Raw genomic sequence first — 17,036 nt, 5'->3', positions numbered from 1 at the left:
ATTTGGGGTCATCAAAACCAAAAATGCGATGGCGACGCCCACTCAGCTCCCTTAATATAATAAACTTTGAAGCTTCCTTTCTGCCTCACCTTTTCTGATCTGTTGCTCATTTCCTTTCCTAGCCCCCCCCCCCCCCCCCCCTCACCCCGCCTCTCTTTCTGTGGCAATGAGGCTTTTTTTTTTAGATCACTTCCATTAACACCGGCATGCTGAGCTCTAATTACTCACTCACTCAGCGTTCTGAGCTGCCCGCCGCTCGTTTGGGTAAGCAATGTGGCCCGTTAGCAAGATGCTTGTTAACTGAATGCACTTAATTATATAAGAAGATAATTACATGTAAACGTTGCATCTAAAAGCAGCCATCCAGCTCCGCTTGCTGATTTAATAGGCACATGTTTAGGATCCCTGTTTTGTTTATTTTAGAGTAAGGTGATTAATTGCCTGCTCTGATGATTCTGCCGAATGTTGTCTCCGTGGAGGCACAGGCCCAATCGCACAAGGTTTATGAATACATGTTGATTTACCTTTGTGGACCATTACAACATGTTCTGATATTCCTTTTTTTTTTAATTTTTTTTTTTTTACTGATTTAACATTTTACTTGAATTCCCAACGGACACAACTACGAAATAATCATGAACCAAAATAGAATAATAGTACAGTCAAATAATCACTTGATCTGCCAAGAACAACCTACATCCTCTTTTCTTCTTTCCGTGAAAACAGGAGAATAAAAAGGATTCATTTATCAATATTCTATGATCCAGGGGCAAATGATGCAGCTCTAAGCTGAATTTCATTCAAGCCCCTGTCAAATGAAAGATTATTTAGTGTGTTTTAAGAAGGCGGAGTGCAGGGTGGAGATAGGGGTCAGAGTTGGAGGGCTCCCGGGGGACGTCCTGAGGGTTTCGGGGACATCAGTCGTCCATTATGAGCTAATCAGGAGGGGGAGTGTGTGGCTGTGTGTGTGTGAGACCATGTGTGTCCATGTATGTATTGAGAAGGGGGAGGGAAGGATGGAAAGAAAGAGAGCCGCCACGTGTTGTGTGTGTATAATGTGTGTACATGTTTGAGTCCATGCGGTGGCAGGTGTGTTTGTCTGTCTGTGTGTGAGACAGAGAGAGACAGAGAGAGAGAGAGAGAGAGAGAGTGTGTTGGGGGCAGAGGAGGCCTTGCTTGCATCTCTTAATCCCTTAAAGCAGCAGAAGGCAGGATCCCTCAGGACGTTATCCGTGGAGGCTCCCTGCCCTCATGAACATGGGACAGACACCTCCACTCTCCAGATGCTTGCAGTTCGATACAGTCCCTAAGACTGACATCCACCCATACTCTCACAGGGCTCTTTGCACAGCCCAGGGGAGCTGCTGTGTTAAGAACATGATATGATATTTACAAAAAAATATTTGTAAATGGAGGCCGTTTGGCTGTCCGTAATGGGCCTGTACATGCTGCCGTTTCCCATCCTGCCATATTCTGGGGAGGAGGGCTGGAAATGCTAACCAGGGGGGGTTGAATGTCTGGAGATGCATGCCCCTAGACGCACGGCCCGTGCTGCTACTGTCTCATCCAGTCAGCCAACACGTCCACTCTGCAACCTTAAATCACTCAACAAGAGACAAGCTAACAGCTCCTTCACTTACCGCCCCAGAAATGAAATCCCCGAGAACTTTGATGAGTGAAAGTGCATCGAAAACGTTAAGTCATATTTCATTTCAGTCATGCTTGTTGGAGCAACGCCGCAGCGGATGTGAGGCTGTGAAATTTCCAGTAAAAAGTGTAATGTTTTTCTTTTTTTTTTTTAAACAAGCACTTTCAGATAATAAATTGATATTTCGATTAGATGGGCTTTATTCGTGACCACTCAGGAAACAAATACACCACAAGAAACAAAATATTGAAAGGGAGGAATCAACAGAAGACCTTCATTGATTTTTCTTTTTTTCTTTCTCATAGAATGAGGGGAAAAAGCCCATAGCTATGATGCACTAAAAGGACTAAAAGAGCTGCATATGATAAACCGATATGCCCTGTTTGTGTTACCGTAGTTTAAAATGTCATAGCTGGTAAACCCGGAAATCGTCCAGGTTCAGTCGATTATGATTTCACAATATTCAGGGTTGTTGGTTTTGAACTCAAAATTGGTGTTGAGGCTGATTCAGCAAAGATTTGAGTGAGACGGAAATGCAACATTTCCAACAAGCACAAGCAGACTCTCCACTTGTGAATGACCGGTTTGCCATTTTTAAGATTACTTGGAAAGATAACATGCTTTATTCCAGAGAACACTTAATTATACTGCTTGTTTGCAGTGTTCATTTGGAGGATACATGGATTGGTAGCCTGTAAGTAGAGGCTGCTCAGGGAGGATTGGGTGTATCACAGACACCTGATCCATCCCCAGGCGCACTTTTACAGCCTCTGAAATGAGACGCATCTTTGATTTGCTTGCCCTGTAAACAGACAGAGACATGAAGGAGCTCTGGTCTCAGCCTCGCCCGGAGCTGCCAAAGATTCATTGGCTGAAAAATGGACACAGTCACCCTCCGGACTCGGACTTTTTTTTTTTTTTTTGCTTACGCTACGCTGAGATAGGTTGCTAATGAAGCGGTGGTTTTGCCAGTGTTATTGTAGTTGAAAAATGTGTTAAAAGCCTCATTATTATTTCGGGGAAGTGTTCAGATGATTTTTTTTCAGGTTCGAAAAACACAGACAGACACCAAGACACCATAGATTCTTGTTGTTTGGGTTCCTTCATCCCTTAGGGCCTCCTCTTGGCCTGTCAGCATGAGGGCCACGACAGGTCCCTGAACAGGTTGACAGCCTTTTGCTGGGGGCCGCCCAGCCTACTGTGAAAGTCTGATTAGCTTGAACAACATATTCGAAGAAAAGATAAAACCAACTATGGGAAAATAGTTAGCTTTAGATCGGCCGATAAGGAAGTGTCAAGGGTATGTTGTAATCTAGGAAGGTTCCAGATTTGTTGTCTGAGTGTAGGATCTAATAACTTGTGTTACAGTTGGTGCCTTGAGCAAACCGAACAGGTTCTGCAGTGGGATGAGACGTCATTTACAATAGAGCTTTGTGAAATCTGTTACGTTTCTTCGTGGTGTGTTAACAACACTACAAAAATGTATGAAAATACATGAATAGTTTATAAAAGTTGCACATTTATTATTAATTATTAATTATTTAGTATTTGACTTTTGCTTTGACAGGACAAAAGTAGTAATCGTTTCATTATTGACCACTAATGTTATGTAACTCTGTCGATAATAGATAGCCTTGTATAAGTAGAGCTTAACGTGATTAATATTGCAGTTCATTTATAACAAAGAAATAGGCTAGCTGCAGTTAATTAATATTAATTAGCATAATTAATATAAATGAATGAATTAACTATATTTAAGGATACCTCTTCGGTGAAATATAGCAGCGACACTTAGAACAAGTTCTGTTAAAAATCTGCTATATATGAATTTTCATTTACGTTAGTTGCAGATAAAATACGTAACTTTACTGTGTTTATAACTTATAATTAAAGCAAACATATTTCTTGAACAATGTAACGCATGTTGGTTTCATGTTTTACAGCAGATGCATGTTATATGAATGCCCTAATATAATACAATATATACAATATATTCTCCTTTTAACAACACTCTATTTCAAACAAGTTAACTGTATAGCTAGTTGTCTAACAACCTGACCCAGCAGATATGAATGAATGGCAATCTTCCATGAGTTATCTTTCTCGTAGCTACATGCAAAGTGTTTCTTTTTAACCTTGTGTGGTTGTGTGTGTGTGTCTGTTAATGTGTGCGTGTTGCAGTCTAAACAGCCAGTTTATAATATTAATGCCATGCCACCGCTTGTTTATCTCGACAGATGAATCATGACTTAATTGGCTGTAATGAGCCCGGTTGTTTTTAATAATCTATTCCTGGCAAAGTGAATGAGCGCAGCGGTGGGAGTTTCAGGATCAAACAGTCCGAGAGTTCTGTTGATGTTTTTAATTCAAACAATATGTGATCTTTCTGATGTAAAAGGGCAGCTTCATGCATTTTCATCCTTGAATTTGTCCAGTGAGATTATACATCTAAATTTGACAATTTGACATATAAACTGTGAGAAATGTCAATGCCGCCTCGTGATTTTTGCTCTGCTGTGACCTTTCCTGTTGTGGGCTGAGAGTCAGAGGAGCAGTGATGAGTCAGGAAGGAGGATGGAGGGACGGTGAGTGTTGCTCCTCCTCCAGACAGTCTGCCTCCACTCTGTGAACATGAAGCGGTGCGGTCGGCTAATGTGGCCGGGGAGAGAGCAGCGGAGCTAAGATGTCATGTCTGTCTGTTGGCTAACAATTAAATGTGGCACCTCAAGCAGATCAATTTGACTTTGAGGCTTCAGGTTTGAACTCCTCACTCATCCCTCACTTGCTTTTTTTTTTCTTCTCCCTGGCTCCATTCTCCGCTGCAATATTTTATTCTCCGATTTGCACCTTAATTAAACACCTGTCATTTCCTCTGCCATGCACCTCAAGCTTAATCATGTCTTTCCTTTTGTGTTGTGTTCTCCTTACAATACACACATTCTTTGTCTGCTTTTAAAAAAAAGGCAGCAAAAAATTCAAAAAATAAACGGAAACAGATTCAGAAAAAAAAAAAAAAAAAAACGCAGAAAAAGCTGAAAATGGCTCATGCGCCAGACAGACTCCTACTCCGGGACGGAGACGAGCGACGCTGTGGGGAAACACAACACCAGCACAAACCAGCACTTGAAATATCAACGCTCCAGCCTTCTAATTAAAGCCAAGACTAATGGGCCCTAATTGCATCGCTAAAATGTACCAGTTCTCTTCTCTCTAGTGTAACTTGACTACACTTCTCCCCATATGGATTAATGGGCACCGGAGCTGCAAACTAAAAAGCAGTTAATTTATCGGAAAATCTGTTTGGGAGAATAAAAAAAGGGGGGGAGAGAGAGAGGAGGGGGAGGGGGGAGAAAAACAGCAGAGGATGAGGATGGGAGGGGTTGGCACAAAAAGAGAAGTACATTATCAGCCTCTTGTTATTGAAAATGCATTTCATATCTGTCTCCAGAGGTTTGCATTTGGATTAAGCTTGGTAATTTTACTTATTCTTCACGTTGGCCAGCACCCAAACCAGTTTACAGTGCTGTAAAGGAAGACAGGCTTACAGGACAACAGTTATATTAACTACTTGTGCTTTTAATTATATAAAGAGAGTGGTTACTTAGTGGAGAGAAAGGGGAGACAAGGGTCTGAGGACATGGCAGTAAAGGAGGGGAGAAGAGGGGCTTGTTGATGGCGTGGATATGATGCCGGGCTTTAAATGTTTCAGGTCCTTTGTGTGCTTCTTTTGTTTACCAAGGTAAAAAGAAAAAAGGCTGGAGCCATTTTCTGTGGTGAGCGAGACAAAATGTACTCAATAAGACTACAATATACGTGTTTAAATTACTCTTTCCCCCAGGTGGAAAACCATTAAGCGTGGTGCACCAATCTCTCTTTTCTCTCTGTCTCTCCACCATCCTGATCTTCCTTTGTTGTTGGTTTACTCTTCATAATAGCTTTTTATCAAATCTTGCTATTAATCCATTAGAGGGTGATATTCGTTCGGGCTAATTTCAGTGCGCATTTCGGGCACAGGAGGCACGAGCAAGAAGCGTCTGCACTGCATTTAAACTAATGTGCCTTCAATTCTGATGTGATACCATTACAATGGCACACACAGGCCGGCGTATTGAGAAATGTGTTTTTAATATTGGCCTCGTTAACATGCCAGTTGACTGAATGAAAAAAAGGAGAAGAAAAAGAATGGTGAAAGCACTCTCTGCATGTATCTTGCACATTCACACTTCATTACTTTTGTACAAGCAGGGAAAAATAAGTCGAAATTGAGAGTGGTCTTTGGATTGGAAAAGTAATTTGCTTGCAAGATCGGTGATTTGGAGGTCTTCGCTGAGTTTTCTGCAGTAAAAATTTGTGTGGTATAATATGGTCATGTATTTGTGATTACCGATTGTGGTGTGTCCAACAAGTCGTCCGCATTAAACCGCAAAGTCTTTTTTTTCTGTTGGTCGGACGTAGACGGCTGGTCTACCGGGTTCAAAGTCCAATGTTTTATTGACTTAGCCAACCACTCCAGCCTCCTTTCTCTGCTACATCCCATCACTTCCTCCTTATGGTGATGGATAACAGACAGTATTCCAACATGACCTCCCCGTACACACTGTGGCAGTAACAGAAACGAGGTATACCAATGTGCAAATATGTTTGAGTTATTTGCATATCCAAATTTGCTGAATGATACGTTTTGTGATAAGATGTCAATTGAAGTGATACCAGCTATATATGCAGTCAAACCATTTACAACACTGAAATGATTTTTACACATAAGCTGCTTTGTTACTGGAAGCGATGTTTAGTTCAGCCAGTATAAAAAAAATGTGTGTCTGGTTGAAAGCAAGCAAACTAATGTATCAACACATTTAAGGAAGAAAAGAACTAAACACATTCAGAAGTCAAACTCAGAGTTAGATGAAATACTGTAGATTAACATAAAAACAATGATGATTCAGCTGATTATGCTGGTTTGCACTCGGACTGTCAATATATATTTGAATGATAAAAAAAGAAACATATTCAAATATATATATATATTAGTCATCGACATTGCCCTGCGCAGTTCTGTGCACACGACCAGTTTGGACGTAAAAGCTGGTTGCTGTTCAACTTTCTTGCAACTTGTTGAATTTCATACCAGTATTTGACTAGAACTGAGCAAGTTATTTAAAGTAGTCTACACATCCACCCAATTTGGACAAAAATATATAATAACTTGAATCCACTTTACCATCTGTCATACGTTGTCACGAGTATCTGCTGCATCAAAAGGTCATGGGGAAGCAAGTAGAAAGTGGAAACAAAAGCAATGGTGTTGTAAGAGATGGGGAAACAACACATTACTAATGTTCAGCAGACTTTGTCATGATTTGTAATACAAATATGAAGCAGATAAGGGACGAATATGATACAGGCAAATGTTGGCACTATGTTGATAAATAGATTGATAAATAACTTAACATCTACTATATTTTGAAAAATACAAATAAATAGACTGGGAATATGCACTATGTGACTTTATGTGCATTTCAACAACAATCAGAGAATACAGGGCAGGTGTCAAATGTGTGTAGTTCAGGTTTGTGCTATAGTTGCTACTTGTGCAAAAAGTAGCAGCAAAACCTCTTTTTTATTTAATTCAGTTCGAAATTCTTTGAAATAAATGTACATGTTAGTTGCACAGCAGCCGTATCTGAGTATTTCCAGCTGTGATTCTAGTCAATTGACAGTTTGACTCTGCCCTTCTGCCTGACCAAACCTTTTCTCTTTAATTGTGCCCACATTGGACTTCCAATCAGACCAATTTTGCCCTCAGCAATAGCTCGATCTAGCTAATTGGCTTCAGCGTTTTTTTTAATTGTACGGTATTGATTACATGAGGTCATCTCTGTTTCACAAATACGAGAGTCTGCCTTGCTTTTGTTTGGGAAACTTGTAAAGCTCTCAACCATTCAGACGTGTGAGGGGGGAACAGTAGTTCTGCTCATTAGCAGACCAGCTGGGTAGTGATTTGCAAACACTCACACACACACACACACACACACACACACACACACACGTAGCCACATACAAGAGTGTGAGTGAAACAAACTTACACATGCTATCTCTACAGCTGAATGTGCTTAGAGCTATCGTCTCTGGGTTTTTAATTAAACAGTCCAGTACAATGTACAACCTGGATGGAGAGAGCTGCACTTTTAACTTCCGTTTATTTCAGGCCTGTGGATGTTATAGGGAGACCAATAGCAAATAAAGGGTGAATCAATGGGGCTTCATTAAAAGCAGCAGGCAATCTTTTGCCCGGACACGGCTTAATTACAGTTTCACTGGCGTTTGTTTTAATTGGGGGAAATAAAGGGAGTGAAGTGGAGTGAATGGAGGGTATTAGCATATCTATCACTGGGAGAGGCCACAAGGTCCTGTCTAACCTGCGGCTGTACGCGTCACCTCAAACCCTTCACTTTCGCACACACAGAACCACGCACAACATTGTGTCCTTTCATTGGTCTTTTTCCCTGATGCCTTACAGTAAATAAACTGGGACACACATGCACATCTGCTGATTACTGGTGTCTGGTTCACAGACTTATTGGACTGAGGTAGTGTTTCAGGAAACAGAGAAAGGAACACTGCATTTTAAATGTATTTACAGGTGATGCACATCACGAAAAAGAGAAGCACTTTTTTAAATTGTAATCTGGTGAGCAAGAATACGTGTCGGGGTTATATTACATTACATTTGTATTGGTTAGTTGCTAAATATCAACAACACTGATATCTTGCTCAAAATGTTAAAGAAAAAGTTGGTTTTGATTAATTATTTAATAAAGGCTCCTTAGCCACAGCTGCCAAAACTTTTAAACTATGCCATTGTAAGTTGTGTCAAACTTTGGAAAATAGGGAGTAAAATGCTAATGACAGCTCATTTAGATGAAACAAGATATTCATCAGCTTCATTACTGCCTAGAAAACTTAGGTTCCCTAAAGTATAAGAACGAAAAAGAAAAGGCTAGTTTGAGACATTCAGATTAATTCATCAGATTAACATGTATTGTGTTAAGGTCCATGTAAAACCTGCATACTTTTAACTTAAACGTAACACTATATCTCTGTGACTTGTGAACAAGTTGTTACATGACAGGAAAATCTTGTAGCTACGTCGGCTTCAGAGATCATACAAATATTAACAAGTAGTAGCATGACAATGTTGGACATATTAGAGTCAAGTTACTGCTGATGAATAGAAAATGTAAGATGTATTTATTAATTATGTTTCAACAAAAAGTTTGTATTATTATAAAAAAAAAAGTAAGAGTAAATAAGAGACTCCAATAAATTACTGTTTCTAGCAATTAAACGGTATTGTATTAACCACCTTTTTGGACTTTGTTAACTAATATCAGTCTTTCAGTGCTGTAACACGCTTTCTACTTTTCACTTTATTCTACATGCAAAGCTATGCATTTTTATTGTACTTTGGTGATGATTCTAAAGTAAGAATCCCTGTTTTCTTTTGTATGTTTTCTTTCACACACTGTTTTTAGAGGCACCTTTTTGTAGTGCCATTGGACACACAATGGAGAGTTATGGATCTCTGTTACTGTATTGATACTGTATCATTAAGAGAAGACAAAACAATATACTGCATACATCATCCATTGCAGAAAAAGTCAGTGTGGAACTTGATGGGAGTCTCACTAAGTGAAGCATTTTGATGATATATTTTTCATTTTTTGTTGATGTAACAAAATCCGAGACACTGAAAACACAGTTTCACCAAAACATGCAGTCAAAAGAATTTAATCCGAGTGTCGCCTGCATGTGGATGCAATCCCTCTCCATTGTAGCTCTGTCTTTGACAATGACTGATAACCAGCCGGGATCAAACCATCCTCCGCGGTGCTTCGGTGACAGGTGAGCGGAGACAGTTTGAGTCCCATTCTCTCCCTCAGCAGTTAATAACAATTTGAAAAAGGGTTCAAGGTTAATAACACAATCATTACCTGGATGGGGTTGGGCAGCTGTAAGCATGTATGCAGATGGACGGCCGTCATTAGTCCTTGTCAAACAAGCTGAATAGGCGTGATCTAAGAGAGCACTTCAGGTTTTAGTCATGAATGAATCACAGCTGAGAAAGGTCCAGCATTTAGCTTGTTTTGAGTTGAGCCGAATCACACCATGGATGGTGTTATTTTGGGTTCTTATCTGCACAAAGTCTAACTACGACCCGTTTTAAAAACGAGTTTGATCTATCAGTGAGAATTCAGGTAAAAATGGCAAGGTACAAAATGAACATTTTGTGTCGCTTCATGTGACAACAGACGTGACCGAGTGAGCACACTGTGAGGTCCTTCATTATTGAAAAGATTGATTTGTAATTTGTAGTGTTCCCATCTGTCCTGGTTACGCAAAATTATGGCTAAACCAGTTAGTAAACACTTTGCCCCATTGTCTGTTGTTTTGATAATCACCCATAATAGCATCCAGCATCAGTATGGTCTTTAAACCTGATTTAGGAGTTAATGGAATAAGAGGGAGAGGCAGTCAGTATATGCACCGGGCCTAATGTCATTAGAAATGTTTGCGGAGGCTAAATTAAATCAGTCGTAAATTGTGCTCTCAAGTAAGCCAGAAAAACCCTGCCTGGTCGAGGAGAGGAGGGGGCGGCGGGGATTCATATTTTAACCTTGCGTAGAAAATGCACTTAAACAGATTAAAATAAAATAGGTACCGTGTGGATGGATGGAAATGGTAATTGACGGTGCTTTAATGGTTTCCTGTTAGCCAAGTCGGGCTGAAGGCAGAGCTATTTTAAAGTTAGAAGCGGTGATTGAGGTCATAACTTTGCAAATCTGGTGATTAAGCCAAAGGGTGCATGTCACCAAACAGCACGTTACACACCTAATGGAGCTTTGGCTGAAAACAGATGTTTGTGGAGAGACTGTCGGTGCTCCACATGCTATACGTCGTGTTGCAGAGCAGGTGTGGGTTGGAGTGGATGGCTTTTGACCAAACAGTCCAGTAGAATGTAGACGGCGAATGATATAGCCTGCCAAAATGAAGGTGTGTGTGTATGTGTCTGTGTCTGAGTACACAAACCATGTGTGCCTCTTTCAGTTACATTAATGCTTTCAGTGCAGGCACACTGTTTGTCTGGTTGCATCAGGTAGCTCATCACACAAGACAGCCCAGACGGTAATGATAGCCGTAAATGCTTTGGGAATTCCCAAACCTGGATTAAATTAAGACAGTGACTTTCCCAAAAACTGACAAAAAGGCTGGGAAAACAAACCACAGTGTACGTATCATGCTGTATAATGTTGTTAACTGTCATACCTCAAGATTATACGATGATAAAGTACATTTATGGGTACTGCTGTGTGACGTAACTCCCTTTTCTGTATAATTTCTACCCTGATGCACTGATTTTGAACTTAAATGTCTCAACACATACCTAAGATATTATAATACACTGACTTCATTACACACATGAAGACGTTTCCTTCCTTGAACTCTCAGCTTTTAAGACCTTGCTGGTGTGGCTTTACCTGACTAACCTGGGTTCACTTGTAATTCGGCACTGTTGGCTCCAGGTAAAACGGCGGCCCCATGCATGCTCATGTTCAGCTATTGTGTAAATTAACAAGAAAAAGGCTGTGTGGATTGAATGGCAAACATGCAGGTGATGACACATCCCCCGGCACACACAAAGTATGTGTCATTACTCAATGCCAGTTAAATTGTCAGTCAAACAACTGTCTGTGATCTTGCTCTTCAATCTGTGCGTGCACTAATACTTTGACTGTGATGCTGTCAGTATACGTGCACAGCTTTTTAAAAGGCGATCAATTCAGGAAAAGAGCAATGAGGAAGCGTTTAAGGCATTAAGTCAACGATCTTAAGAAGAATTTGTTCCGGTGTGGAAGTGTGGAGAAAATAATGCCTACGATTACCTGCGCCTAAAACTCTATGCGCATGGGTTTAGTTTCAGGTCCCGACCTCTTATTGCCATATCTCCACAGACAAATGTATTGTCCATTGGTTCAATTGAGACTAAATTCAGAAAGGAAAAAAGTGCCACCGTTGTCCTGAAAAAAAACAACAACTTTGAATTGGGAAGCATCGTTCTGTCAACTTAAGGCCTTTTTTGTTAATTGCAACTGAATAGTTGACGACACATTCTGCTGTACAGACAACACCGTCATGCATTTTACTAATGAAAACCTAGGAACCCTTTACAGAAAGTTAACAAGACCTCTTGGATGTTCACTGCCGCTCTGTAAATTGAAACCTAGACTTGGCTGTCAGTGTGCCAGCGGATGATGTCACTAAGTAGCACAGGGTGACAAAGACAGAGAGTACAAGTGTTGAAAAAGCATGACAGGAGCATGTGTAGAATCACCTGTGTTGTTCCCTTTGTGTTTCGCGCTGCAGGGCACATAGCTCGCTGGGTCACAAGTGTGAGCAAAATCTCTATTGTCCGAAGTCTGTGCCCCGAGGGGCCCCATCTCCTGGTAAGGATATATATCTCCATGCATAGCTGAACACTTTTACCTCCACAACCTCCTGTGGCCAGTGTGTAATACACTGGAGTGATATTTGTATCCCTTTAGACTTAAAGAATAATTATGGCCTATTTACACAACATTGTGCTGCTGTACAATACACGGTTATGCACCAAGTTTACAGCTAAAAATAGTCCCCAACAAATACACTTACTCCTTGAGTAACGTTTTGGAAACTACAGTGCCCAGCATTTTAGGAAATATTTTTGCTTTAAAAAATTAAATAAAAATATGTTTATGACCAATTTTCGATACTCAATAAGGAATGCAGTATATATGTCTATGGGCTCCACACAAGTCTCAACATAAAAGCTAGCAGCTAATGCTGCAAACACCAAGAATATTGTAACCGTTAGCTTGCAATTGGGGCACGGCAGTGAGACTCGCATGATCTGAAAGTCATGCACGGACGGCCTGATTATAGCCGCGCTGGAAGAATTATGATTCTTGAGGGTAAGAGGGATTATCCAAGATGGCTTATCTTAGATTTTGTCCTGCGTGCTTCTCTCCACCACTGTCTCCACACTGTCCAGTGTTAACCTAGCTGGCCTTCCAAAAAAGGATTGCTCAGCCTGCTGACCTCCATACCTGATGCCCCTAACCCTGCACATCACGGAAAAAAACTGAGTACTGGCTACCACAGACGGATAGAAGATCTGCAGGAGCTGATTGCAGACACCGAAGGATTTGAGTCTCCTCGGAACAGTCTGCTCTGTCCCTTCCTGAAGTGGACTTGAGTGTTGTGAGTACAGCATTTTTTTAAAAATAGATATAGACTTGAGGGTGTTTGTGCGTATCCACTCTCTTCTCTTCCTCTTCCTGTATGACAACCAGCACAAGTGGCCTCCTGTTCCTCTGGTAGTCTGTCACATGCTCATTGGTTTTCCTAATATTGAGCTTGTGTTGATTGTGATGAAGCACTCTGTCTGTCTGATGTAGCACTCTGTCTGTCTGTAAAAATACTCTTAACTGAAGACAGCATGTTTCTCACTGGAGATAATTTACTGGAATCATACAAAAAATACACCTAATACATTAAATTGTGATCTGCGCTAAATATTTTCCAACAAAATCTATGAACTGTGAAATTCTTTAAAACTGACAAAATGTAAAATTTGAAAGACTCAAAAATGACCACCACCCTATTATCTAAGGAACAGAAACCATCTTGTCTTGGTGGAAAGTCTTTGACAGAAACCAACTAAAGAAATTTGACTCCATAGTGTGTGTACATCTGTCCACATCCAGACTTATGCTCGGTGATGAAGAAGCAGATGTTGCTTTCTAAAGAACGCATGTGCCATTAGTTGACCCGACCATCGGTACTGAATCGCTTTCTGCTTTCACCTTTAACACTTTGTTATACTGGTTATACTGAGTGTCAAACATGTCTCACACACACCTTATCAACGATGGCAGTCAAAGCTGTGATTGAAGGCATGGGGAAATCCGCAGGTAAGAGTAGTCAGCCGTCTAGTTCATGTCCCTTGGAAGCAACCCAGACAATGTTTAGGCACACCGTCAACAACTCCTGTCCTTGCTTATCTTAAGAATGTAAACCTTTATACGCAAGTGCTTCATCTGTAATTCTATTGTGAGTTGGTCGGTTGTCTCAAAGTGTCGTATTAATCTAATGTAACGCAAAACCAGCTTTGTCTGCGACACCAAATACTTGCGTTAACGCAGGCGTCTCCACTGTTGGCCTGCTCTGTGCGGAATTCGCTGGCAGACAGGATGGCTAGACCACACCAAAACCTGCCAGTTACATTCTTTGCGTGATTCAGACGTATCTCTTTCCACCCATTGGGACCGACTTGAGAGCTCCGATCAAAAGAGCCGTCATCCCGAGGATCTGAGATTTGGATGCAAGGTGGAAGAAAGGAGGGACGGTGAAATTGTTGCTTGTTGTGTTGTTGTGTGTTATTATTTCCATTTGTTGGGGGAAAGAGAGATGAATGGAGGGATAAATAGATGACGGGTGGGTGGCAGAGAGAAGGAAATTCCCTTGTCTGGATGGAATTGGATGGCGAGCTTGGAGGGAGGGATGGGGGGCACCTGATGTAAAGGATGCTGTCAAGCCGAAGACAGCGGGGTCTTTGTCTTCTCAATAATCACTTGCTGTACCTCTTCTTTCTATTCCTTCTCTCCCCACTGCCATTCTGCCTTTACTTTTCCAATTCTCTCTGTGACTTTGGCTCATAGGTCAATTGTCTCCAATCAATAAACTAAATTTAAAAAAAATGTTTAAAGTAAAGCTTTGAAAAGCCAAAGTAATTTCAAACAGACATGCACCTCGTGACTATTTAACATGTTGGTCTCATGTCTGAATAAGCACTTTTATATAAAGGCTACAACCATAGACTGTATATAAGACATGGACAGAAGATGTAATCAACGTGCCCATTGATTTGTGGACTGACATTTTGAAGTCTCAAGTTCTGCATTTTGGCCAATGCCATCTTGGCTTTTTGTAACCTGAAGTGAAACAAGTGGTTGGAACTTAAAACAATTACGTTTCATAAACTGAAAACACAGACAACTACCAGACAGGACAACACTGGAAGTGGCCTGTCAATCACAAGGTAGCCAGGCCCAAAAGCATACTCTGCATTACTGTATATTTTACGTTAAAGGGAATCATAATTTCCTCAGTGAACATCATGTGGTATTATAGAAGACTAGATGCAAGTGATTGAGAACATAAACTCATGTTTACAATGTGTATAAAGGTAATAAATCAAGTGAGAAGTAGGGTAATTTTCTCATAGACTTCTATACAATCAGACATCTTTTTACAACCTGGAGTTGTCCCCTGCTGGCCATTAGAAAGAATGCAGGTTCAAGGCACTTCCGCAATGGCTTCACTTTTTCGATCCGGAGATTGCCATCTGGTCATAACGGCAATCCTAATACATCAGACCATGTAACATTTCTGTAATACTTTACAATTGAATGCCAAGCTATTATTGTAAAGGCTGCAGCAACACAAGGTTTAACATACGGAGAGAAAGCGAGCGAGGGACTAAATGTGCCTCAATCTTCATTGCTTTATTAACTATGAAATAATTTCAAAGAGAGGATTTTCAGTTGTTGAGGAGAATCTTCTCTTATCAAATCTGTCTAAAAAAAAATGTTTCGCTTGTGGTGCACCCACGAAAAAGGAGAACCCCATCGTACAACTATATTAATAATCTGACAGTTTGTCTATATTTTCAGTTTTCAACTGCAAGGGTAAAAAGAATAATCCAGCAAAAAAGCATATTAGCAATTAGGAGTTAAAGGAGATTTACTGCTTGTGCACTGCTCAGGCAGCAAAGGTCTCTCTTTAATAGCGCTGAATCGTAAAATGAGTGTGGAAATGTATCAACAATGTCTTAGTGGAATCATGACGGTTAGAAACCTTCCCTCTCAAGACAACCATCAATAAAGTGTTCCTACTCTTTGTCGTATTATTTTTGACTTTTTCATGAACGTCTATTTCTGTAAATGTGCTCTTAATGTCTGGATGAAACAGTGAGGAACATTAATATAAAATAAAATATGTCTGAACGACTTCATCATTAAGATTAAACAGCAATTTTGCATATTCCATGTCTTAACGATGACATATACCGGTAAGTCATGTTTAACTTTCCTGAAGTATTAATAAAAGTAACAGGGGCCGTGAAAGCTTTTATGTCGGTAAAATAATACATACATACATACATGCATACATGCATACATGCATACATACATACATACATACATACATACATACATACATACATACATACATACATACATTTAAAGCCATAATCTGGATGGTCTTTTAAACCAATAGTAAAAAAAAAACAAAAAAAGTTTGGTCTTTGAAGGCAAAGATGATACATCCTGCATCAGGTCACTTTATCCAGGTGAGCTCATAGCTGGAAGACTTGGTTACCTTATACTGTACTTTCCATCCCAGACATGCTCTGTACCACCAGACACAACTTAATATGTTCATTTACACTTGCCAAGGACATGATCAAAAGATCAAAGTTCTGTAGTTCAATAGAGTAGAAACTACAACTATAGAACTCTATTGTTGACATTACTTTCTACACAACTCTACCCCTCCCAAATATAAAATACGTCTATTTGTATTTGGCTGTTCAATAAATATTTTGGCAAGGGAATACAATCATTTGAAGACTAAATAATATTCTCTGTCATGTAATGGCTGTTCGGAGAAGTTGTGGCACATCTCGAGACATTTCTGGAATGTGAGTTTATCTTTTGTCAGGTGAGGTGATTAGTGGACAGCAGTAGTTAAAATAATCCGACTCCCATTATCGCATAACCCACAGGAGCCGAGACATAATTCACCGATCACACGAGCTAGGGAGATGACAGGTGCCTCTCATAAATGGGAAGACTTATGTTAGATTGAGGAATTCTTTTGTGCTTTTGTCTGCACAAATAACGAGAACTTTATTTCTGATCCAGCATTTTACTCTCTGTAATGCTAGTTGTGGTTAGACGTTGTTCTAAAGGCATTCATACTTGTGTTGAGATGTTTGTGTGATGCAGTCTTCACTTTCCCGGCAAGGCCTGGGATATTATTGTGTGGCTTCTCGTCTTTTGTTTATTGTAACAGTGCTGCAAGCTTTTGACAGTGTTTTTTTTTCACATTTTGTCACGTAATATGGTGTAGTTTAATCTCTTATTCTTTTGTATATTACAGCTGTTTCTACTTAGGAGCTGCTTCCATACCAGGGCCAATACCTCTTTCTTAAATTCACCTGACCCAATCAATTCACCTCAAGCTTCTCCGAGCCAATCGTAAATCATGAAAAAAAAGGGTAGAAAAG

The 17,036-nt window shown here is 40.2% G+C and overlaps 1 long non-coding RNA gene across 2 annotated transcripts in view; it reads left to right on the top strand.

The window, feature by feature from the left end:
* LOC137780232 (uncharacterized) overlaps positions 1 to 17,036 on the top strand; it is an 84,770-nt gene that overhangs the window by 41,348 nt on the left and 26,386 nt on the right. Inside the window, exons 4-5 of one of the 2 annotated variants that reach the window (XR_011077121.1) lie at positions 12,074 to 12,153; positions 12,749 to 12,872. The exons of the other annotated variant lie outside the window; for it this stretch is intronic. This is a non-coding gene — a long non-coding RNA (uncharacterized lncRNA). Of the gene's footprint in view, positions 1 to 12,073; positions 12,154 to 12,748; positions 12,873 to 17,036 lie in introns of those variants that run through there. 2 annotated transcript variants of the gene reach the window in all.

This window comes from Clinocottus analis, unplaced genomic scaffold (genome assembly GCF_023055335.1).
Source record: "Clinocottus analis isolate CAN_PGR_092001 unplaced genomic scaffold, fCliAna1.0.p SCAF_8, whole genome shotgun sequence".
NCBI classification, from domain to species: Eukaryota; Metazoa; Chordata; class Actinopteri; order Perciformes; family Cottidae; genus Clinocottus; species Clinocottus analis.
The sequence above is the reverse complement of the archived record's forward strand: the minus strand, read 5'-3'. Positions and strand labels throughout refer to the sequence as shown.